General features: G+C 35.2%; 1 long non-coding RNA gene across 1 annotated transcript; it reads right to left on the minus strand.

Annotated features, from left to right (window-relative positions):
* Positions 1-10,098: 10,098 nt before the first annotated feature.
* LOC148783547 (uncharacterized) lies at positions 10,099-14,668 on the minus strand. The gene is made up of 2 exons (XR_016051388.1): positions 14,408-14,668; positions 10,099-10,549 (listed from the first exon to the last, which is right to left on the minus strand). It is a non-coding gene; the product is annotated as an uncharacterized LOC148783547 (long non-coding RNA).
* Between the last annotated feature and the right edge of the window lie 10,854 nt (positions 14,669-25,522).

The following is a 25,522-nucleotide window of genomic DNA, read 5'->3' on the forward strand; positions in this document are numbered from 1 at the left end:
ATGGATAGGGGACTTAGAAGAGCACTATATCATTCATAATCATATTAGAGTTTTATTTGCATGGACACTTTAGACCAATATTATAACTTTACGTGTCAAGATACTTACGAACCTTTCAAGTATAAAGAAGCTATTAATTCAGATGAATTTGATTTTTAGACTAATGTTATGAATGAAGAAATGGAGTTTTATTTGCATGGACACTTTAGACCAATATTATAACTTTACGTGTCAAGATACTTACGAACCTTTCAAGTATAAAGAAGCTATTAATTCAGATGAATTTGATTTTTAGACTAATGCTATGAATGAAGAAATGGATTCTATAACTAAAAACCATATATGGGAGTTGGTAGAAAATATTAAAGGCTTAAAAAAAAAAAGAAAAGAAAAAAGGAAATAAAGAGAAGACGGATTTTTAGAGGGTAGTTGGAATTGGTTTTAGTCCTAGTTGATTCCCAATACGGATAAACGATTTGTTATCTCGATTAGTATGTTTTTTAGGGTTGATGTCTCAACATAATATCTCATCCTCCATTCTAACATCAACCTATCAAGAAAAATGGAAAAAGAAAAGAAAAATGATTGACACAAAAAAAGATGAAAAAGAAGAGGTAAAAGGTGAATAAGGTAATAAAATATCGGAAAATTTTTATATAAGGTTGATACCTTGTATTGTAGAATTAAGGTGCACTTTATGAACCTATGTAGAAAACCGTGATAACTATATGGATAGGGGATTTAGAAGAGCACTATATCATTCAGAACCATATTAGAGTTTTATTTGCATGGACACTTTAGACCAATGTTATAACTTTACGTGTCAAGATACTTACGAACCTTTCAAGTATAAAGAAGCTATTAATTCAGATGAATCTGATTTTTAGACTAATGCTATGAATGAAGAAATGGATTCTATAACTAAAAACCATATATGGGAGTTGGTAGAAAATATTAAAGGCTTAAAAAAAAAAAGAAAAGAAAAAAGGAAATAAAGAGAAGACGGATTTTTAGAGGGTAGTTGGAATTGGTTTTAGTCCTAGTTGATTCCCAATACGGATAAACGATTTGTTATCTCGATTAGTATGTTTTTTAGGGTTGATGTCTCAACATAATATCTCATCCTCCATTCTATCATCAACATATCAAGAAAAATGGACAAGAAAAATGGAAAAAGAAAAGAAAAATGATTGACACAAAAAAAGATGAAAAAGAAGAGGTAAAAGATGAATAAGGTAATATAAGGTTGATACCTTGTATTGTAGAATTAAGGTGCACTTTATGAACCTATGTAGAAAACCTTGATAACTACATGAATAGGGAACCTAAGAGAAGTTCTAGGATTAGAAGAGCACTATATCATTTAAAACCACATCAGAGTTTTATTTACATAGACACTTTAGACCAATACTATAACTTTACTTGTCAAGATACTCATGAACCTTCCAATTATAAAGAAATTATTAATTCAGATGATCTGATTTTTGGACTAATGCTATGAATGAAGAAATGGATTCTATAACTAAAAACCATGTATGGGAGTTGGTAGATTTGCCTAGTGGAAGAAAATCCATTGGTTGCAAATGGATATTAAAAAGAAAACTCAAGGCTGATGGTAGTATAGATAAATATAAAACATGACTTGTTGTTAAATGGTAAAACAAAAAAGAAGGTATAGATTTTGTTGATATTTTTTCTCTTGTAGTTAGATTTCCTTATGTTAGAATTTTGATCTCTATTGTGGCTAACCTTGATTTATAATTGTTTCAAATAGATGTTAAAACTGCATTTCTTAATGAAAATTTAAACGTAGAGATATACATGTTCCAACTTGAAGGATATATTGTTGAAGGCAAAGAAAATAAAGTTCACAAATTAATCAAATCACTATATGGATTAAAGCAATCTTCTAGACAATGATATTTAAAATTTTATGATGCTATTATGAAACTTGATTTTGTTTCTAATGAAAGTGATCACTGTATTATATTAAGATTAGTGGGAGTAAGATAGTGATATGTGGATGGTATTTTGATTGTTAGAAATGACATGGATATGATTAATAAAAGAAAATCATGGTTAAAATCTAATTTTAAAAGGAAAGATATGGGAGTCAGATCATATGTTTTAGGAATTGAAATTACACGAGCTAGATCAAATAGAATGCTCAAATTATCTCAAGAGTATTATTTAGAATATGTTCTTAAAAAGTTTAAAATAGATTTATGCAAGCCAATCTCCATCCTTATCGATAAAGCAGCTAAATTATCCATTGATTTATGTTTACTAATGATAATGATGATATGAGAAATATTCCATATGCTCAAGGAATTGGTACATTAATTATGTTGTGTCATGCACTAGGCCAGATCTATGTTTTGTTGTTGGACTTATCAGCAGGTTTCAAAGAAACCCCAAAATGATACACTAACAAGCAGTAAAAAGTATATTAAGATAGGGTACGGTTTGTAACAATCAAATTAGAGCCTACCTTCAAATAGTGTCGAGAAATGTAGGTTTAATATTGGAAATCTTTGTAATAGCCTTAAAATATATTTTCATATTTATTTATAAAGTTTAAAGCTTAAAAAATAGTGTAGATCGACAAATCTATGAAAATTTAAAAATCTTGAAAATTGATGGTCCCAAAATGCATTACAAAATATACTATTTCCACAACTTGAAATCCATTTTTTTCTCATGTCCATGCATCTTGATGTCGAGATGATCAATTTGAAGATATTTGGGCATCAAAAATTCTTCTAGTGAAAGTTTTGAGGTAGGCTCAAATTTGATTGTTTAGAGCCTTGGCTCTATATGAACTTTTCCCATTAAGATATATTCAAGGAACATAGAAATACAAGTTGCACTATCAAGGTTCTTCCCTTAGGCTGCAGGGTTGCTCTGATATTGATTGGAGTGGCGATTATGATGATAGTAAATCCACTTCGGGTTTCATTTTCACACTTGGTGGATGTGCTGTACCTTGGTACAGTAAAAACAAGATTATGTTGCTTTATCAACCATGAAAGCAGAATATGTGGCTTGCAGTTTAGGATCATAAGAGGCTGTTTGGTTGAGAAGTTTCCTCATGGATTTAAAGTTGGAATCCATTGACAATGGGCCCGTAAACATATTATGTAATAACCAACCAGTTATTGTCGTTATCAAGGATTTAAAAATAAACTCTAAATGCAATCACATTCGCACGAGGTACCACCATATTCGAGATGTAGTGGAATATGAAGATATAACTGTTGATTATATACCTTCAAATAAGATGATTACAGATTCATTGGTCAAGGCTTTGAGGACATATTCAAGAAACATGTAGCAACTATGGGATTGAGATAAGTCCAAATGGAAATCCAATAATGGTACATAAAACCATATTGATGGGTATATGGAAGTCCCTTGTAGAAAACATGACGCAATGCCATGTACATGATATAAAAGAGCCTTCAGGTTGGTTATGGAAATCCCATGTGGAAAGCATGAGGTAGTGACGATGTGAAAGGGCCTTCAGGCCATGTGGGAGAAGTTGGAAATGTAGCCTTTCTGGCCATTTTTTCTCGAGAATGTGTTTTTCAATAATAGTACAAAAGTCATATTGTATAATATATGTGAAATCTCATGTGATTAATATGAGGCAATGCGATATAGTAGGATTTATTTGAGAGATTTTATAGGATGTTGCACTGGAGTGAAAACCCACCAATGCCATTAGAGGAAAAACCCCATGTTTGGATTCATTGTAAGAATTGTTTTTTTATATTATAGATGTACATAATTATTTAATTTTTAAATATCTTTTGTCAGATTATAGGAATCTTTGGATGACATCCTATTATGTGAGTCATTAGTGCACCAATGACAAGTTTAATGCATTACATAAGATTAACAATTTAGTGACAACTTGTTAATCCTAATTAGCTGCACTTAAGGGAATTAAGGCAAAATTTATACTTGGATCTCAACTCCTATTAACTATGAATGTCAGAGTTACAAACTAAATGATTCTCTATAAAAGAGGTTAACCCCTCAAGTAAAGATAAAATAGAGAGAATGATGGAAAATGGGTGAAGGAGATTCACCAAAGAGGACTCTCAAAGGTAGCCTGTCACTGGATGACTTGGTTTATAGGTTTTGGTATGGAACCTTAAGTCCTTCATGTGATTTAAGGATGATCCGAGTAAGTTGTTTATTGATTTTATTTATTTATTTATTTATTTATTTTATTGGGACTAACACAAACCGCATCACGTTCTTCAACATATCACATGGAGAGGCATATTGGGGCCTTATGAGTATATGTATCATAGAACATGTCTCACAATGAGATGATTTTAATAATTTCTATCATAAACTGTAAGTCAAACTTAAACATGCTTAACTGAGGAGCTATTGGTATCCTATTGGTCGTAAGTCAGGACCATGGTTACCAGAATCTCTCCTCGGACCCTGCAATTCCGGTTTCGAAATCTGTTTCCGCGTTTTCGTTAAGGAAACTCCACGGAAACCCTTATTTTGAACCTTGAAAACTTGATTCCTTTATTTTGGAATCTCTATTCCGTACTTAAGTGGGACCTTTTTTTGCAACATAGGGAGTTCAATTCCTTAATTTCGGAATCTCGATTCCTCACATATGTGGAAACTTATTTTCGGAACTAAGAAAACTCGATTCCTTAATTTCAGAATCTCGATTAAACACTTTTTTAAAAAATATTTTTCGGAACCAATGAAACTCGATTCCTTAGTTTCGGAATCTCGATCCAACAAATCTAGAGAAGCTTGAACCCCCTAATTGTGGGTAGACGTTCCCAAATAGATTGAATCTGACTTCCAATGAGGTTTAAATCCTGATTCCATGTTAAATGATACACGATTCTACAAATAATGGGACTCATTTCGTCAAGGTTTTGAATCATCTATATCTTATAAAACATTGGTTTCTTGTAAATAATAACCACGAAAGTAATGTTTTATTTTCTAGTGGATATCATGCGTTAAGTTCCCAAATGATAGCATTAGGTGACATGTGTACTAGAAGGGGGTATTATTATTTTTAAGGCATGTATTTTAAAAGGAATTTAATGAGATTGTGTTGCCTTTTTAGTTATATCTTTATTATGTTTCTTATATTTGCGCTAATGTAAACTGCTATACTTTCTTTACCTTGCTCATAATTATGTGAATTGCTAAGTGAACTTGCACCACCTCTCGCCTTGCAACATTGCTTAGTACTGTACTACTGATTGCAAAATGGTTATTAGTAATGTTATTTTTACTTTTTTTTTGTTTGATTTAAATGCTTATAGAATAGTGTTCCTTATATTTGCGGTGATGTAAACTGCCTTGGTTTCTTAGTCTTGCTCATATGTTATGCGAAATTATTTGAATGGCCATAGAATAATGTTTCTTATATTTGTGGGGATGTAAACTGCCTTGGTTTCTTAATCTTGCTCATATGTTATGTGAAAAGACTGCTTAAGTGAACTTACACTAGGTGTAGCCTTGCAACATTGCCCAGTATTGAAATACTGAATGTAAAGTGGTTAATAATGCTAATTTTATTTATTCTCCTCTAATTTAAATGGCTATAAAATATTGAAATCATTTAATAATATATAAAGAAACACACATGGACTGATAATTGAAAGTCTAGAATTTATACATTGTGTAATAAAAAAAAGTTACAACACTTCATAATAGAGAGAGAGAAAGAGAGGGGAAGGGGAGGAGCAGGAGGGGGGCTACGACTTGTTCCTTCTTCCACTCTTTCGGGTTGCTACGATGAGCTTTTGTGTAATGATAGAACATATTGGAGGAACTGGAACTGTAGCAGACGATGGAGACACTCTTGGGGTGGAAGATGATGAATGCACTCTAAGGGGGGCGCTTAGTGAAGGCTGCTGAGGACGCGCTTGATGGTACCTTCCGTTGCCAATACATCGGGGTGACTTGGAGTACAAGGTGCTCTCTTGAAGTACCTGATAGAGTGACAGATCCAAAAGGCAGTGCAGACATAACTCTGTCATCATGAACATCAAGGAGTGCATCCAACGATTCGAGAGCCTCTATGTCATCCTCAAGGTGACCGTCTTTCAGATGAGAGTCCCAATTCTTGTATTTTTCTTTGTCGTCTGCCCTCAATCTACTTAACAGTTTGTCATTGTAATAAACATACACTAATGAATCAGAACGATATGTATTCAGCCGATTTCATTTAACATTGTGCATGTAGCTATATGTGCTCCAACATTTCTCTGCACATGAGCAGCCAACACTTTGTGACAACACCTTCATTGCAATTGTACGTAATTCTGAAGTACCACCACCATACATGTCCCACCTTGCCACTGCTTCCATAGAACCCTTATCAACAATAGAGGGGGAGAGGGCGAAAACCCCTCTATTCCCAAGAAAATCACAAATTTGTTGCCACACCCTTCCTCGTTCCATATCATCTAGAATTAGTACATCAACGGCTGTGTGGTAACATGCAGAAACTTTTGGGTCTTGGTGGGGCTTCATCCTCCTTTCACCCTAGGTGCAGGTGTAGCCAACCACTCTTGTGAATAATACTGATGGCTAAAAAGGAATGTCAAACAATTTAACGGAAGATTTGATCAGTCCCATTGAGCCACAACTAAAGTCTTCATCCTTTGAAATAACACAGGATCGTCATATATGGCCACCACAATTTCCCCCAACATAGTATCCATGTACTCTTATGCATCTCCCATGACAGCCCTGTCACTATCAGCAAACTTTATTGTCTTCCCTATTGGTCTTGTAAAAGACAATATCAATTTATTCATCTTCCAGAATTCATTGTCCATGATAGTATCACAGACGATACCATGTTGATTATTTGATGTGCCTTGTTTCAAACCTTCCCACTCACTAACCAACACTAAAGGCGTCCCAGCAACTCTCACTTCTATCAATCTCTTCAATATGATATAGTGATACCCAAACCTCGTCTTCTTAACCTTAAGAAGTTCTAAGTTAGAATGGGTCCGAAAAATGTACAAGCATATTGTATAATTACGAATGTACTTTATCACTGCTTTTGCATGCTTATAGTGTTCGCGAATGAAAGTAAAACATGGATTTTTCTTATTTTTGTCAACAATATCTTTCAATAGTAGACTCAAAGTATGAGCCAACCAACCCAACCAAAAAAATGTGAGAATGACGGTGTTGAATTATAGCACCTGCACCTTTGCAATTGGCCACATTATCGGTTATGACTTGAACCACATTATACGGTTCAATCGACTCTATGGCTTTCAAAAGGATATCGGCAATCACTTGACTAGTATTTTTAATTGATGAAAAATCAATGCTATTAATGAACATGACTTTCCCAGCTGATACGACTATGACATTAATGAAAGACTCGTTATTAAATATTACTCCAACTATCAGATATAATGGATATACCATAACTTCACCACTCACTCCTAACTACACCCAAAGCCTGATTGATTCTACTTCTCTCTTTGTCAAGCAATGTTGTTCGGATCCTTTGATACTTAGTTGGCACATAGCCTTTTGGGCCATTATTAACAGCGTAAATCATTTCATAGAACCTTGGTCCCTTCGTAACATTGAAAAAGATGCCGTGGGCATAAAAGAAACAAGCTACCGTATTATCTACATCATCTCTTGCCTGAACATTAAATAAATGTGGGATCTTGGCTTGGGTATTACCCTTTCTTTTTTTTATCAGGACTTTTGGTTTGCACTAATGATGGAAATAATGATCTATCCACCGAACATCCAACATCATTTCTATTTTGGCCTTTTCTCCCATATAATCTTTGAGCTTCATCCTCCTCAAACTTTAATGCCTCTCGTTGTTCTTTAGATAATTTTGGCTAACTTGATATCCCTTTAGACCCTTTAACAAATGATGGCCCCAATAGATGCGCCCGCACACGTACATAGGACCCAGAAAAAGGGGTTTCTCTACAATTAAAATTACATGTCCATTTCCGCGTACCACCGCTCCCCTTGCCATAATTACCTACTGTTACATAGTTCCACAATAGAGTGGAAGTAGGGTCTTCAATTTGCATTGTCAGACCCAAAAAAATCATCATACCTAATTTCCTCCTCAATACCAATACCCAAATACAAAATTACCTCTGAAAACAAGTTTAGAGGTAGAATTAGTTTAAGTACGATGCTTTCTAAAAATCGACAAAGTAAAAAAAAAAAGTAATTTGCATTCTTTTGTCCTTGCACAACCCTATTCGCAATCCAATTTCAATCAGAATCTATTTTAATCTCTAGAAATCATATAACAAAAAGAAGTAGCTCCTCTTCTTGGATCTCTCTCTCTCTCTCTCTCTCTCATCTACCTAATTCCCACTTCCCCGATCCCAATTTGGATCTCTCTCTCATCTACCCACTTCCCACTTCCCCGACCCCAATTTGGATCTCTCTCTCTCTCATCTACCCACTTCCTCGATCCCAATTTGGATCTCTCTCTCGCTCTCTCTCTCTCATCTACCCACTTCCCACTTCGCCAACCTCAATTTGGATCTCTCTCTTCCCCCAATTTGGATCTCTCTCCTTGTCCCCCAATTTGGATCTCTCTCCTTGTCCCCCAATTTGGATCTCTCCCTCTTCCCAATTTGGATCTCTCTCTCTCCTCAATTTGGATCTCTCTCTCTCCCTCTCTCTCCCCTATATATCTCCTTTCTCGGACCAAATTTGGATTTTCTATCTTCATATATAAATAGGGAGTTCAAACTTCAAATCATTTACAAAGAGAAGAAAATTTAAAGAATTAGATCAGTGAGTGATAAAAAAAAAAAATTAATCTATATTAATTGATGACATCATAAAAAAAAAATACTGATGACATTACTTGCAATTTAAGGCACAGTAAAGTAAGTCATGCTGATGACATTACTTATAATTCAAGGCACAATAAAGTCAGTCATTCACGTGCAAACTGTAAGAGAGAGTCTAAGTCATGCATGTGCAAACCACTAGAGATAAGAGAGAGTCTCATATAGAGAGAAATGAGGTGAAAAGATGTCTATTGAGCCTAAAAAGTCCATATACCATACAAAAAAGTTCACGGAAAGGATCCAATATCTATTGGGTCTAAGAAGCCCATGCACATGTAAAGATTTCTACTATTGCTAAAAAAAAGCCAAAAAGATGAGGCCAAGGGGAATAACATGAACTGAGAGTAGAGCAAGAAAAGCCCCACAGTTCATGAATGATGCTTAAAAATACCCAATCATAGGTCAAAGGTTCAAGACAACCAAAATCACGTGTAATGCTATATAATATCCAAATTTCAACTTAAGGCACTAAAACAAGACATGAAATCATGAAACAAGCACCCGCGCTGCCCACCCAGAAAACAAGGCCCAAAAGAAGAATCACCCAAGCTTAACCCATCCAAAACTGCTCTTCAACATTGAAAGCCTAAGATAAATATGGGCTACATGACAAACTAGAAAGGGACTAGTAGGTACGATTTGCTAATCATGATCTATGGACGACCGCGCTTGTTTCCCCTTGCCAATTAAGGAGTGGTTGGGGATAAACAGGCATTGGACTCATGTGATCAACAATAAAGCGCGAATAAATATCGACTTGGGCCTCACGAGCAGCCCAGAATGAAGATGTGAGCTACTCTAACTGGGAGGTGAGGCTTAAAACCTCATGCTTTAATAGCGATATCTCTTAGTTGGCCCGTTGGGTGTTAGAAACTTCCTGCACTAGCCTAACACTTAAGTTGTTATTTTCAGACCTAAGACTCTCATCGAGGGTTGGGTCAAACCCTTTAGCTTTAGCATGGATGTAGTCTTCTTTGGCGGCAGATTGCTCTACTGCCTTTCGTGAAAAACATTGGCCATTACTAAAGGTCCAAAAACAATAGGGCATTTATATAATGAATAACTAAAGAATGATAAATACCTCAAGGGCTACCTCAAGCAAGCTCTAAGATACTTTCATTTACAATTAAACGCATATACAACAAGGTACAATATACCATGCATGAAACCCAATAAAATGTTATCAAACCAACCACATAAAATACTAACAAGCCAACAAGACATAAAATGCTAACAAACCAACATATCAAAGATAAAATTATAAATCAAGGTCTCACACTCGGAGTTATTAAGAAATAGTGATAAGCAGAGCACATTGAGAAAATAATCCCAATCCTCAAGTGAAAATTGAGGACTGTATAGGGTCTGCAAAAACCCTAATATTGGTAAAAAGAGGAGCGGAGCTCCTCAACTGAATCCTTTAGAACCTCTGCAACTTGTACAATAGTTTACAAATCTACCTCGCTCTTATCAAGCCTCACATTGAGTGCATTTAGACGCCAACTGAGGGGCTCATAGTCATCGTCATGATGATTGAGGCGTCCAAACTCTTCCCAGAGGCGCATGAGATCGGCCAAGTAACGATCAAACCTCAAGATATAGACCTCAGTTTTTTGAATAAGGTCCTCAGCCTTTTTCACCTATGAAGGATGTTCATCATTTACAGGAATTTCCATATTCTAATGTTACACTAAAGTCAGAAAACATCACAAGGAAAAGAATAACATTAAACCAAAAAGCAAGGGACTTGGTGCCTATGGTTTTTCATCATAAGGGTGGTTCATCATAAGGGGATGACACTTCCAAACGATTCTATATATGTTTAGGTTTCATTTCACAAGAGACCCAAGGTTTTAAAAGATATCTTGATGCATAAAAATTGTAGATTTTACTTCTTCTAACCCACCAAGCTAATTTAAACTTGTTTTCTTAGACCAAACAAATCTAAAAAGACATGTTTTTTTTAAAAGCCATTCTCCCAAATTTCTTTCTCTCTCCCTGCCACCCTTTTGTCTCTCTTCGCCTTTCCCATCTCTCTCCCCTCACTCTCTCTCCTCCCGCTCTCTCTTTATGTTTCTAAAGAGAGTGAGAGACGTAGGAAAAGAGAGAAATAAAGAACTTTGGAGTATATAAGTGAAGAGAGATAAATGATTGGGTTGGATTTCACAGAGGTGAGAGGCTATCGGGAGGGGAGAGAGGTGTTTGGAGAAACATGGGAGGAGAGAGAGAGTGAGAGACATGAAAAGAGAAAAAGAGAGAAGTTTCAGGTATATAGTGAAGAGACAGAAATGATTGGTTTCGAAAGAGCAGGTCTTTTTCATATTTGTTGATGTTAAAAAATAAGTTTAAAGTAGTCAGGGTTAAAAGAGATATTTTGAAACTTTGGGGTTTATCAATAAATGAAATCTAAAAATATGGGATATGGAGATATTTTCCGATATAAAAATATAAATATTATATATGTTTATTTAAAATGTCTACATGAATTTATAAAGGACTCGTAGGGCCAACATGGTTAACCTTAACATTCCAATATTAAATAGAAACTAGCATCGGATAGAGATACATGGAAACACCGTCTAACTTCCCATTTTATAAAAACAAAAAAAACCCATAGTACAGGAGATAAAAAAACCTGTAATGGAATTATGTGAACTAAAGTACTAGAGTAGGGAAATGAGCACTTGAAGTGCATTCTCACATTTAGTGATGGTACTAAAGCACCACGTCACTGTGAACTTATAATGCCTCCTCATTTCCACAACATTTTCTTCTCATTCTCATAACTTAAAAAGTTGAAGCCTAAAAATGGCAAGCTCGAGTATGGTTAATGGATTACTATTAATAGTCCATCGTCACTCTCAACACAGGGACTATTTATGCCATAAAAAAATTCGATGGCATGGAAACACGTCATCAGGAGAATTGAACTCATTAAATGCTCCATATTTTCCCAAATTTAGAAGTTTATTGGGTTCACATTGAACCTATACAATCCAAACTTTATGGATTATTATCATTGTTTCATCGCTCACCGTAGGGACCACAATTGTAGGTAGGCTCGGTGACCATCAACAAACTCGGTGGTACAGCAACACGTCACCCTCCAGTTGGTTATTATTAACTATGGGATATTATCGAGTTCGTTATTATTAATTATGGATTATGGGTTACTATAAATGGTTTTTCTATTTTGGAACACAACAATAAATGCTCATAATTATCTCACTTTTCAAATGTGTGAAACTGTGAATTAGGTTATTGGATTGAAGAACTAAGCTCGAGTTTAGTATTATCCGTGGTCTATCACCTCACCACAGGGACTATTGATTTTGGGTAGACCCATGGCCGCCAATAAATATGTGGCAATAAAATATAAAGGATAAAATATCGCTAAGGGTAAAATCAAAAAATTCCATTGGACATTTTTAAATTTTTAATGCAAATATCTCATGCAATCTTATACAATTTCTCAAATATCAAATCACACCCAATTTCTCCCTCTCCTCTCCCTCTCCCTCTCCCTCTCTCTCTCTCTTTATGTAGATGGCTTTTGAGCTCACCACATCTACGTGTACAATCTCTCTCTCTCTTACCCCCTCTCAATAGCTCCCTTACATCTCTCTCTCCATCAGCATATCCCTCTCTCCCTCTCCCTAATAACCTCTTTCCTCTCTCCCCCCCTCTCTCTCCTTATCACAAAATACATTAACCTACCAGTTTTTTGCCCCATTATAGTATTATATAATACAATAATATAAATAATATAAAATTAATATAATAAATATATACGATATAATGTTCAATATAATATAAGATATATATACATTATATAATATAAAAATATAAATATTATATATAATGTTTATTTAAAATGTCTATATGAATTCATATAGGACTCATAGGGCCAACATGCTTATCGTGAACAATCCAATATTAAATAGAAACCAGCGTGGGATAAAGATACTTGGAAACACTGTCTAACTTCCCATTTTATAAAAACAAAAAAAAGCCATTGCGCAGGAGAGAGAGACAGCTGTAATGGAATTTTGTGAACTAAAGTACTAAAGTAGGGAAATGAGTACGTGAAGTACATTCTCACATACAGTGATGGTACTACAGCACCACAGCACTGTGAACTTATAATACCTCCTCATTTTCACAACCTTTTCTCCTCATTCTCATAACTTAAAAGGTTGAAGCCTAAAAATGGCAAGCTAAATTATGATTAATGGATTATTATTTAATCGTTTATCGTCACTCTCAACACAGGGGCTATTATGCCATCAACAAATTCGATGGCATAGAAACACGTCATCACGAGAATTGAACTCATTAAATGCTCCATATTTTCCCAACTTTAGAAGCTTATTAGGTTCACATTGAACGTATACAATCCAAACTTTATGGATTATTATCATTGTTTCATCGCTCACCGTAGGGACCACAATTTTAGGTGGACTCGGTGACCATCAACAAACTCGAGGGTACAACAACACGTCACCTTCCAGTTGGTTATTATTAACTATGGGATATTATCGAGTTCGTTATTATTAACTATGGGTTATGGGTTATGGGTTCTTACCAATGGTTTTACTATTTTGGAACACAATAAATGCTCATAATTATCCCACTTTTCAAAAGTGTGAAGCTGTGACTTAGGTTATTGGATTGAAGAACTAAGCTCGAGTTTAGTATTATCCATAGTCCATCACCTCACCACATGGACTATGGGTAGACCCATGGCCGTTAATAAATACGTGGTATGTCGATTTTTTATCTTACATGTGGATGACAATAAAACATAAAGGGTAAAATATCACTAAGGGTAAAATTGAAAAAATCATTAGTCATTCTTAAATTTTTAATGCAAAAATATCTACCAATCTTATACAATCTCTCAAATATCAAATCGGGCAAACATTTTCTCCCTCGCCCTCGCCCTTGCCCTCTCCTTCTCCCTCTCCCTCTCCCTCTCACTCTCTCTCTCACTCTCTCTCTCTTTACGTGGATGGCTTTTGAGCCTACCACGTCTACAGTGTACATTCTCTCTCTCTCTCTCTCTCTCTCTCTTTCTCTCTCTTATCCCCTCTTAACAACTCCCTAGCATCTCTTTTCATCAACATATCCCTGTCCCTCTCTCCCTCATGGCCCTTGTCCTCTCTCCCCCTCTATCTCTCTTGCCTCTCGCCACCACCTATCTCTCTCCCAATGGAAAAATACATTAACATGCCAGTTTTCTATTCCATTTTACATTGAGCTTATTGAAAAATACGGCTTCGACTTCAATGGCAGTATGGTGTTTCCATGAGAGGTGGGTTTTTTCAAGCAGTCGCTATTGATTTTGGAGAAAAACGAGTAGAAAATGAAGAATCTCAATGTCGACGAAGCTCTGTAATGAAATGGGTTCTGATGCGATTTGTAAAAAGAATAGGACTAGCCCTGAAACCTGCCCTTTGTTTCAGAAAGCTAGGGTTTAATAGCAGTTTTTTAGTGTCTGATTTTTTATTTGTAAAGAGGGGAAGAGATTAGCTCACGTATGAATATGAGGCTAGCAGTTCCTTATGCTCTTCTGGACTTTCAATCCCATTCTTAGAGATCATCTCCACCATCAATTCTCTGTAGTCTCCTTTTACATTCATTGTCATCTTCACCACTGCCTTACCTACTGCAACTCCTTTGCCTTTGATAGCTCCCTATGTCAAATGGCTATTTCTAACCTTAGATACCATGCTTCCTTTGAGCCCTTCCACTCTAAAGTGGCTCTTTATTTATGTGATCTTTTTCTGCCATTAGTACTGAGCTCCATCTTGTGCTCCTTTGGAATGTATATCTGTTATCCTCTTGCCTTTCACTACTTTCCTTGATGGTGGAACTTGGACTCTCTGATGGCTTACACGTGGTTTGGTGGTCCTCCTAGAGTTAAAGCCTGTTGTCGTGTTATCTATGTATTTAGCAGATTTTTCTTCATTCTCCTTTGCTTGAAAACTGTTTCCCTCTCCGTTTGAATTTGTTTTTGGCCCAATGATAGGTTTTTCCACTAGATGCTTTGGAAAAATGCCCCCAATTATGCAGAGATTTTCTGACAACATTCACTGGAATTTGCCATTCACCTCCACCTAATGTTGCAAAAGAAAAACTTGATTTTGGGGCTATCACGCCCCAAACAAACTCCTTCAAAAATTCATGGACTTAGAAAAACCATCAATCTTTGCTTTAAAGGATTCATTCTCATTAAGGAGAGGAAGCAATGAATTGTCTATCAGTTTTTCTGTTCCATCTTGTTTTGTACTGATGTTACTCTTTGATATTAATTGGAGGCAAATTTGAACTTGATAATTCACAGGGAACAATGTTTTCACTGGATTTGTAGAATCCATCATTAGCTATTTTTCTTCTGCATGTAAATTGCTGGTCAATAGAGCAATTTGTGCCTTTGTAGGTTAGATGGGTTGTGTTCTTGAACGTAAGGAACCGGTCGTAGGGGTTGCGAAGAGAGAAACCAGTGAGATGTCTTCTTCCCCATTTTGGTCTTCCAAGGGGATGATTCTTGTGATGCTTTACGCACTCTGTCTCTCTCCAAAAGTTAAAAAAAAATCCCTTCTACAGGGACAGATTGTACGGTGAACTGAATTTCTTATGGGGAGGGAGAACAAAAAACGAAGTTAACGTGCTAAATTTTAACTTCTGGTTTGAGTTAAGATGGACGGTTCACACCACTATTCATGGGGTTCACGCCACTATTTGTGGCAGGGTCCTATAGGATCATTATTCTTTTTTTTTTATATGAAACACATAAAGTTGTTTCTTTCTCTGCTATTTAGTTTTATTTTTCCTATTTTTATTTTTATTTTTTTAGGAACCCACTTTCCTTTTTTTCATGGGTCATCTATTTTAACTTTATTTAGAGCTATGCATGTATTTACTCATTTCATTTCATTTCAATAAGCATTTGTTAATGATATTTGTATTGAGTTGTCTTGCTTGAAATTTTTTACTTGTACTCACTTTCCTTTTGCTCAATACATATTTTTGAAATTTTTCTCTTATGTTAATTCTTAGCAACCGTCTCTCTACTCTCTCTTTCCCTCGTCCCCCACAGCTGGCCAATCTCTCTCTACTCTCTCTCCATCCATCTCCATGTTTTCTCTCTCGCTCCCCTACTGTGCCTCTTCTATTGTTTTTTTTTATATCCTCGCTTTCTCTCTCTCTTAATGGACTTTCTCTCTCATTTGTTGTCTTGCTTTCATGGAGGGAAAAACTAAAAGCATATAAAAAGCAAAGAAAAACACAAAATAACAATAATGGGTTTCATTCTTAGTCTCATAGTGTCTCGGACCAAACCTCTAATAAATAGTCACAAGAACCACATATACTGGTCCCACCATTTTGGCAAGAACACTAATCATTATGGGGGAACCCAGTATCCCATTGACAATCACACTATCTTGGGTAAAAGGAAGGTCACCGGGAAGCGATGGTGTTCCTTGGTTTAGTGTGCAGTCCACAAATTGGTGAAATACTTGAAAGCGATAGTGTTTCATTGTCTTAGGGCGTAGTCCACACATTGGTGAAATACTTGAACGTGGTGATTTGCTTCAATCAGAACTCTACAGTTAAGGATGCATTTACATGCAAACCGCACCCTTATTTTAAAGTTCCAAGTCTTTTGACTTCTGACTTACAATCTCTCAGTGGATACACTTGATTTTTTATTGGTCAATAGTTGTGAATAAAATGAATAAATGAAAATTGCATCTTATAACTTGTATATAGTCCAACTCCAAAAATTTGATGCTCTGGTGTCACAGGGACTAGGGACTTCTCCTAAACAAAAAAAATGGTTTCAAAGATAAATGATGTTCTCGATAATAAAATTTATTATGAAATAATCATAATGCAAAACAAACATACATTGTATGTACCTTGTCATAATGAGCGAGAAGATGTCGAATAGTTAAGCATGAATTATTATAAGATTTCGACTTACAATCTCTATGTGGAATACATTTCACATTTATTGAGTGGTCAATAGTTGTGAAAAAGATGACTAAAAAATATTTGCATCTTGTATCTTGTGATTAGGTGAACAAGATCAAGTATAAGATCATTGCTTGTAACTTGTGATTAGTTGTCCACCTTGACATAATTTGATGCTTTGGTGTAGTAGGGACTGCTTCTCTTAACAAATAAATAAAAAGGAATTCACATAAAGCATATGTTCTCTTAAACAAAAAATATTATTGAAAAAACTTAGTACAAAAGTAACAAACCGAGATGTGCGCTTTTTAATGAGGGTAATGATGTGGAATACTTAGTCTTAAGCTCTTAATTCTAAATAACTTTTAATGATCACATGGCCACGTCCTCTTAGTTCCAAAAAATCTATTCCAAAAAATCTAAACTTCAAATGGTCCGATAGTTATTAAGTTATAACCACCTTTGTTACCTGCAAAAGACATCACAAAATCATGTTTAGTAGTTAGTACTTTAAAACTCTAAATATTTAAATTTGATAGTTCAATCTCTTGAAGGGGCGAGTTGGCGTTCCAGTCCTAGCTTTGCCAACCATGTTCTCCCTCGGATGATACACTAACACATGTCGATGGCACAATCTTTCCTTCATGCACAACATGCAGCCTTGTAGCTGCAACTCTGCCTATCCCTATACCACACACTATCATGGCTTGAACTTGAAAAACCCAAACTCGTCTAATGTCTAAATACTCTAAACAATCTACGTAGTAACACTTGGCACTTCCTAAATGGTATTGCAGTACTCTTAATGTCTAAAAAGTTTACCCAACAACAACTGACCAACTTGCCCCTTCAATACTTCTGAAATTTGATTCCAAATATGTTAGAATCACGATTCTACACAGCAACATATCTATGTACCACGTATATGAAAAACTCAAATCAAGTGATGTCGAAAACTCGATTCTGCTATTGTAATTCTCGATCTCAAGCCAGCATGGATCTCTGATTCACATATTTCAGAAACTTGATTCCAAATATGTTAGAAACATGATTCCATAGATGATGGAACTCGATTCCAAATATGTTAGAATCATGATTCCATAAATGATGGAAACTCGATTCCGTATAAGTCGGAAACTCGATTCCGCATATGCCAGAAACTCGATTCCATAAATGACAGAAACTCGGATCCACATGTTAATGAAACTTGACACTTGGAGTGTCGAACCCAGGGGGATGGGAATCTCGATTCCAAGGAGGCCGGAATCTCGATTCCATAAGTGGATGAAACTTGGACCTATTCCGATCGATGCTCGAATCCTGAAAATTAAGAATCTCCTTCTCAGCGATTCCTATTGTACGGACAACGATTCGTATAATGGAAAACTTCTGGCCAGATGCGATTCTACGATTCCAGTTGCTGAAACGATTTGGGTTCCCAGGCGTTTCCAACAACTATGGTCAGGACATAAAGGGACCGACTAACGAATCAAGACTCTAAAGGCATATTGGATCCCTCATATGATGAATATTGATCATATCATATCATATCAAAGACATATTACACATTCATATCATATTAGGGGCATATATGAGTGGGTGTTATTAAGAACCATGCTTGTATCTTATCGACCGTCTATCAAGATAGTTATCGAGCATGCGTCAAAAGACTTCACCTTATCATGTTTATCTTTAATCCTTCAAACGTCGGTTATGACATTCTTAGTCTCATATATGGTGACTAAAAATTCATTCAACATCTCAGGTATATCTTCGAGAGCTAAGCTTATTCAGCTTGCATATATTTTATCCAGTGTTTGTTAAAACTCTATCCAGTGTTCGTCAAAGACTCGTGCTTCCATATTGATATCTTTATCAAGCACCGGTTAAAATATACCGAGACATATTGTTAAGGTCTTAAGCATATCAATCTTATCCACCATAAAAGCATTTATTCGATGTCCATCGGACATTTCTCTTACAATCACCTGAATCTTTATCGAGCGTTCATCAAAATGTATCTAGTCTTGTATGTGACTGAAAAGATACCCCACTACTTTGAGAGCCCATTTTATGTGCATGCTTAGTTTCAGGAGCCTCATGGTCTGAAGAGTGATATACCTAAGTATGATGAAGAACCAGTTGAAGGTGAAAAACAAGTAGGTTTGGATCTTCAATTGGAATCATCATTCCTTGATGGTACAAGTGACCCCATCTTTGATGAAGGTCTTTTAATGAAGAACAAGATGTAATGAAAGAAATTGACCTTGAGGTAACAAAGATATTTAACTTTCTCATCAATGGAGAGATGGAAAAACAAGATATCAACTTAAACCTAAATAAGATCAAGCCCATAGAGATATTTGAGGAAGAAAAACATAAATGACTCAAAGGAGAATCATTTGGTGAAGTTGGTTCAGTCATCGGAAATGCCCATCTCGAAAATGCTCCCTTCATATGTCTTAGGGCAGAGCATAAACAATTTATATCATTATATAGTGACCTTCTCCTCGAGAGTTTCTCAATTTTAGTGCATAGTCGTGTTTTGATTAGTGCACTAACCTACAAATCCCAATATCGTGTTTACAGAACATTGTGGGATGAATGCAAATTACATCTTAGCACATTTCAAAATTAGGAAACAAATTTTTTCCAACCACGGGAGAAAGATGTAGTTGAAATTATTATGCTGGATTTTTTTTTTGGAGCGGTTATATAGCGATCAGAGGAAGAAGAATTAGTGAGGAGTTATCATGTTTGTTTTATTTTATTATTATTTTTCTAGCTAAAGCCAAATCCTTTTTATCTAATCAGTTTTTTCTCTTTTTTTTTAAATTCTCTAGCGTCCATGTGTTTTTAAAAGGTTTGATAAGCTTATTAACTATAAGGGAAGATAAGTCTCTAAAAGAAAAGGTTTATCCTTTAGAGTGTTGGTTTAGATAATATTTTGGAGGAGTTATCTGTTAGGGGGAAAGGCGAGATACTTATTTTGGGAGGAGTTATCTATTCGGGAAAGGAGAGATGTTTTCTTTGGAGGGTGATCGAGTGCTTAGTTTGTGCACTAAAAAAAGTTATGGAGTCCAGCTTTTTGTACGGAAATCTTTTGGAAGACGTGGTACTGATAAAAAAGAAGAAGAAGAGCGTACAATGTAGTGGAAGGTTTTCATGAATGAAAAAAGAAAAGTTCAATGCAACGAGAGAGTGTATGTGTGTTTTCTCTTGGTTGTACTGTATGATAAAGGTCTTCACCTCCTGTGCTTAAACCCTTTTCTTGAGGATATATTCTCCTGAGCTTAAACCCTTTTCTTGAGGATATATTCTTAGTTGCCACTTTTTCTCTCTAAAATGAGGTTGTATTTGTTGATTGTTGGTTACTAATGATTTGTGTTAAGCGGTATCAGAGTAAGGATCATGGTGTTTATTGATAAGTTATCATGGCTTGTGGACATGCTCGATAACCAGGTTTTGGGAATGCGAGACCTCCTAGATATTGAGATAGAAAATTTGAGACCTCCAGCATTTGGTGCAAAACATAGTCCCGACACATTGATGACAGTAGTGAGCCGGAAGCTACTTTTGAGAGCCCATTCTAAGTGCGTGCTTAGTATTAGAAGTATCATGCTCGAGAGAGTAATCTACCTAAGTTTGACTAAGAACCAGTTGAGGGTAAACAACAAGTAGTTTGAATCTTCAATTAGAATCATCATTCTTTGAATGTGCTATCTTTCATGAAAACCAATATGTAATGAATGAAGTTGACTTTGAGGATACAAGGATATCTAGCTTTTTTTATCAATGGAATTCTAGAGAAGTAAATATATACCTAAACTCATAGGAGATCAAGCCTATAGGGATATTTGAGGAAAAAAAGATGAATGACTCAAAGGAGAATCAATGGGTGAAGTTGGTTCAGTCATCAAAGCCGCCCATCTCGAAAATGCTCCTTTAACATGTTTTAAGCTTAACATAAACAATTTCTATCAATATACAATGACCCATTCTTTGAGGGCTTATCAATTTTACTACATAATCGTTGTGTTTTGATCAGTACAGTAACCATTAAGTCCTATGATCATATTTACTATATTTGGGATTAAGAACATTGTGGGACGAATGCAAATTTCATCTTAACGCATTTCAAAACTAGGGGACGGATTTTTTCCACCTAGGGAGAATAATGCAATTGAAATTATCACGTCAGATTTTTTTGGAGTAGTTAGATCGCGATCGGAGGAAAAAGAATTGGTGAGAAGTTATTGTGTTTATTTTAATTTTTTATTATTTTTATTTCTAGACAAAGCCAAATCTTTATTTTTATTTTTTAGTGAGTTTTTTTATTTTATTCTTTGAAATCCGTATTTTTGTGGAATGTTTGGTAAGATTATTAACTTAAAGGGAAGATAAGTCTCTTGGAAAAAAGTTTATCTTTTAGAGTTGATTATAGATGTTTTATGATTATTTTCTTTAAATAATACTTTGGAGGAGTTATCTATTAGGAAATGAGAGACACTTATTTTGGGAGGAGTTATCTATTATGGAAAGGAGAGATGTCTTCTTAGGAGGGTGATCGAGCGCTTATCTTTTGCACTTAAAATTTATGGAGTCCAGGTTTTTCATAGGGAAATCGTTAGAAGGTATGGCAGTTATAAACGAAAAAAGATCATACAATGTATTGGATGGTTTTTATGAATGAAGGTTTTTATGAATGAAAACAGAAAAGTTTAATGCGAAGAGAGAATGAAATTATATTTAGAAGCAATACGTACGGAACTCGTAATGTATTTATCTGTGTTAGGGGTCCTAAATATGTACCTGCTCAATATATAATCTCACCACCTTCTGTAAATGAGTTGATACTAAACAAAATAAAGCTAAGTATCACTTAACCAATTAATTTTGTATTGGATTAAAATCAATAGGAATCACGGATACGTACGAGAACCCCCAAGCAAGATGCAAGTTCTGCTATAGATGTTGTATCTTCAAAACGCAAATTATAGAATTCAATGTTATGGAAATGAGAATGAAAAACGAGATCCTTTTTCTAGAGATATTGACAAATGGATGTTTAACTTTTAAAGAGGCACTTTACGAAGATTCTCTTAATTTGATCGATTTATTTATCAAAATAAGAATTGCATTTTAACGTATTTTTATTGACCAATTAGAATTCTCCCAGATTCTCTTGGTTGTGGTGCGTGTTCTCTTGCAAATTTCTTCTTACTTGACTCAATCTCTCTCTCTCTCACTCTAAAATGCAATTTTATTTGCATGTTATTGATTGCTGGTGATTTTTAACTACGTCAAGTGGTATCAGAGCTAGGTTTGCGGTGTTCATCGATAAGGCATCATGACTCGTGGGCATGCTCGAGAGCTCAATGTCAGGAATGAGTCGATCCAACAAGTGTAACACATCTCAGATATTGAAATAGAAAATTTGAAAAAACAAGTTGAGGAGTTGACCTACTGCTTGGTACAAAGTATAACTCTGACATACTTTGATGACGATAGTGAGTTGGAAGCTACTTTTGAGAACATGTTCTATGTGCACGCTCAATGTCGGGAACCTCATGGTCAGAAGAGTGATCCACCGAGGTTTGATGAAGAAGCAGTTGAATTAGGTTTGGATCTTAAATTGGAATCATCATTCCTTGCTGACACAAGTGACCCCAACTTTGGTGAAGCTCCATTTTTTATGAAGAACAAGATGTAACGAAAGAAGTTGGTTTTGAGGCTGCTAAGATATCTAAGTTTCTCATCAATGGAGAAATGGAGAAACAAGATATCAACCTAAACCCAGAGGAATCAAGCTTATGGAGATATTTGAGGAAGAAACAGATGAACGACTGAACTACTCAAAAGAGAATCATTCGGTGAAGTTAGTTCAACCATTGAAAGCACACATCTTGAAGGGCTTAGCAAGAACAATTTCTATCAACATAGAGTGACCCATTCCCACGTGTTGCTCAATTTTATGCACAATCGTTGTGTTTTAATTAGTACAATAATCTACAAGTCCTAGGATCGTATTTTTTTTATTTAAGATGAAGAGCGTTATGGGACGAATGTACTTAGCGTATTTTAAAACTCAAGGATGAGTTTCCTCCAACTAGAGGAGAATGATGCAATCAAATTATCGTGCCGATTTTTTTTTTTGTGAAACGATCAGTTACATTCAGAGGAACAAGAATTAACAAGGAGTTGTCGTGGTTATTTATTTTACTTTTATTTTTATTTCTAGCCAAAGCCGTCTTTATTTTTTAAATTTTTATTGAATTATTATTTTTTATTCTTTAATATTCGTATTTTGTGGTGGGTTTGATAAGATTATTAACTTAAGAGAGAAAATGAGTCTCTTAAAAAAAGGAGGGGCGCTGATTTTGGTAAGAGTTATCTATTAGGAAAAGGAGAGACTTATTTTTTGGGAGAAGATATCTATTAGAGAAAGGAGAGAAGTTTTCTTTGGATTGTAATCGAGTGCTTAAACTTTTTTTTTGTAAGAAAAGTTTTTGGAAGGTGTGGCAGTGTTAAAAGAAAAAAATTAAACAATGTATTTGATGGTTTTTGTATATGAAAAAAGAAAAGTTTAATGTCGAGAGAAGGGATGTGCTTTTTCTTAGTTTTAGCACGTGCTGGACTGCCTCACTTTTTCATTTAATGGTCTAGCCAAAGAGGTCATTTAATGGTCCAGGCAAAGAGGCCTTCAAGCTCGAGGAGGTTTGACCACTTGGATTTGCGCTTTGCAAACGAGTTGGGGTTTAAAATGGACATGTCGTAGAACAGTTTCCCAAGCATTAAAAAACAGAGTTAAAATCAACAAATTCAAAAAAATTTATTTTAAATTTTAGGCCTATTCATAGCCACTCAATTCGACAAACAAATAGCGATTGTGACCTCTTTCGTCTCTTTGAATACTTTGCCTAACGTTTATTTAGAGAAGAAATGATAAAGAAAGATCACCCCTACATCACATCATACAAATTGCATAGCACATTTATTGATTTGTAACAACTACCAGTACGGTGCTAATTTTTTATAAAATATTTGTCTGATTTTCAAGAAAAGTTTTAGTATTATAAAACAAAGATAATGTAAATTTCCGCAAGTTAAATAGCCAAAGTAAGAAGCTGAAAAAGGCTAAAAAACCATGGAGAAACTAACCTACTCATTTATTTTTTAAGTAATTTATATTTGGATACAAAAAATAAGAAATTATAAAATTGACCAATTTTAAGCATAAATTACATTAATTACACAAAAAGTCGATCGTTTTTTATTTCCCCTCAAAATTACCATTTTTAAAAAACACAGTCCCTCAATCTGAGGACGTCATGCCCTCAATCTTAAAATGCCTTCTCAGATTACTTTTTAATTTATTTATTTTTTAACTTTTTGACCGATAGCGCTAGTATGAAAGTATGAGGGATCCGAAGTTGGCATCCCCAAGCCGTCTTATATCTTGAGAAAAACAAATGAGCCAATATTAGACCGCCCTGAAAAGCACTAGAGAAGCTTCCGAGCTGAGTATGAACCGCGCAAACCGCCTCGAAATGCTTAAATACTTAGCTCGGACCACCTCCAAATGCTTAGAGTCAGACTTTAAGCTTTGACGGTGCTGACTACTTAAAAAAGCACCAACAGTACGAAGATGCAAACATCAGACTGATTAGGTACTACCTCAAGTGCATCTGCACCTTTAAAATAAAAAAATAGAAAAAAAAAAAGAAGTTTGAAAATGACCTAGGGACACTTTAAAAAATAAAATCACAGAAAACCCAAGACTATTCTTTCGATATTACTTACCCAACCTTTCTCACTTTTTTTCTCCAAAATACTTTCTATACAAATACCCCCAACTAAATAAAAAAATAACTAAACCACCCTCTTTGGCCTCTTACCTTACGTTTTTCTCTTCTCTATCCCACCCACCAAAATAATCTTTATTTTCTGTATCCCACTTACCAAAATAGAAGCTCGAGCACTATGTAAATGCAATAGCACCTACCAAAATAGAGACTCGAGCACCATGTAAATGCAATCGAATAGTCCGGTAGTAAGGTTTTGGCACCATGTAAAATAAAGTTGGGACAGATGTAAAAAGCAGTCCAACAGTTACAAAAAAACACTATAACAAAATAGTGTGACATTACATGTTATTGGATTCTATGGCTCCGACACTATATAAAAAACAGTCCGACAAGTATTCAGTTTCAGTCTAGTCTGATAGTTGTCTTAAGACAGTCTAATATTTATACTCCCAGCCAATATGATGGTGCGCTCTAGCAATATGCTCTCCTAGGTCCAAAAGTCTAACGTCTCACAAAATAATTTGTGTATGGGAAACAATTTTTTCCCTTGAGGGGTATAAACTTGTGTCAAAAAAATAAAAGTTGTGTTAAAAAAAATAAAATGAGAAAACAAAGTTAAATGGGGTAAATTACATTAAAATTGTGCTATTGAGTTTTTTTTTAAAATTTTTTCCAAAAAAAAAAAAACCAAAACCCACCTTCCATGTAATTTTTTCGACATAATTTTAACTCATTTCATATTTTAATTTTTTTTTGTCCCTACATGATTCACTCTTCTCTTTTCTTTTTCTTTTTTTTTCTTTTTTTGCCCTTTTGACGAAGCAAAATAACCTACTCATTCGAAGCCAATTCCCCACGTCCAAA

Source organism: Amborella trichopoda, chromosome 1 (assembly GCF_054954075.1).
Source record: "Amborella trichopoda isolate Santa Cruz 75 chromosome 1, AtrichopodaSantaCruz75HAP2 v2.0, whole genome shotgun sequence".
In the NCBI taxonomy this organism is placed as follows: domain Eukaryota; kingdom Viridiplantae; phylum Streptophyta; class Magnoliopsida; order Amborellales; family Amborellaceae; genus Amborella; species Amborella trichopoda.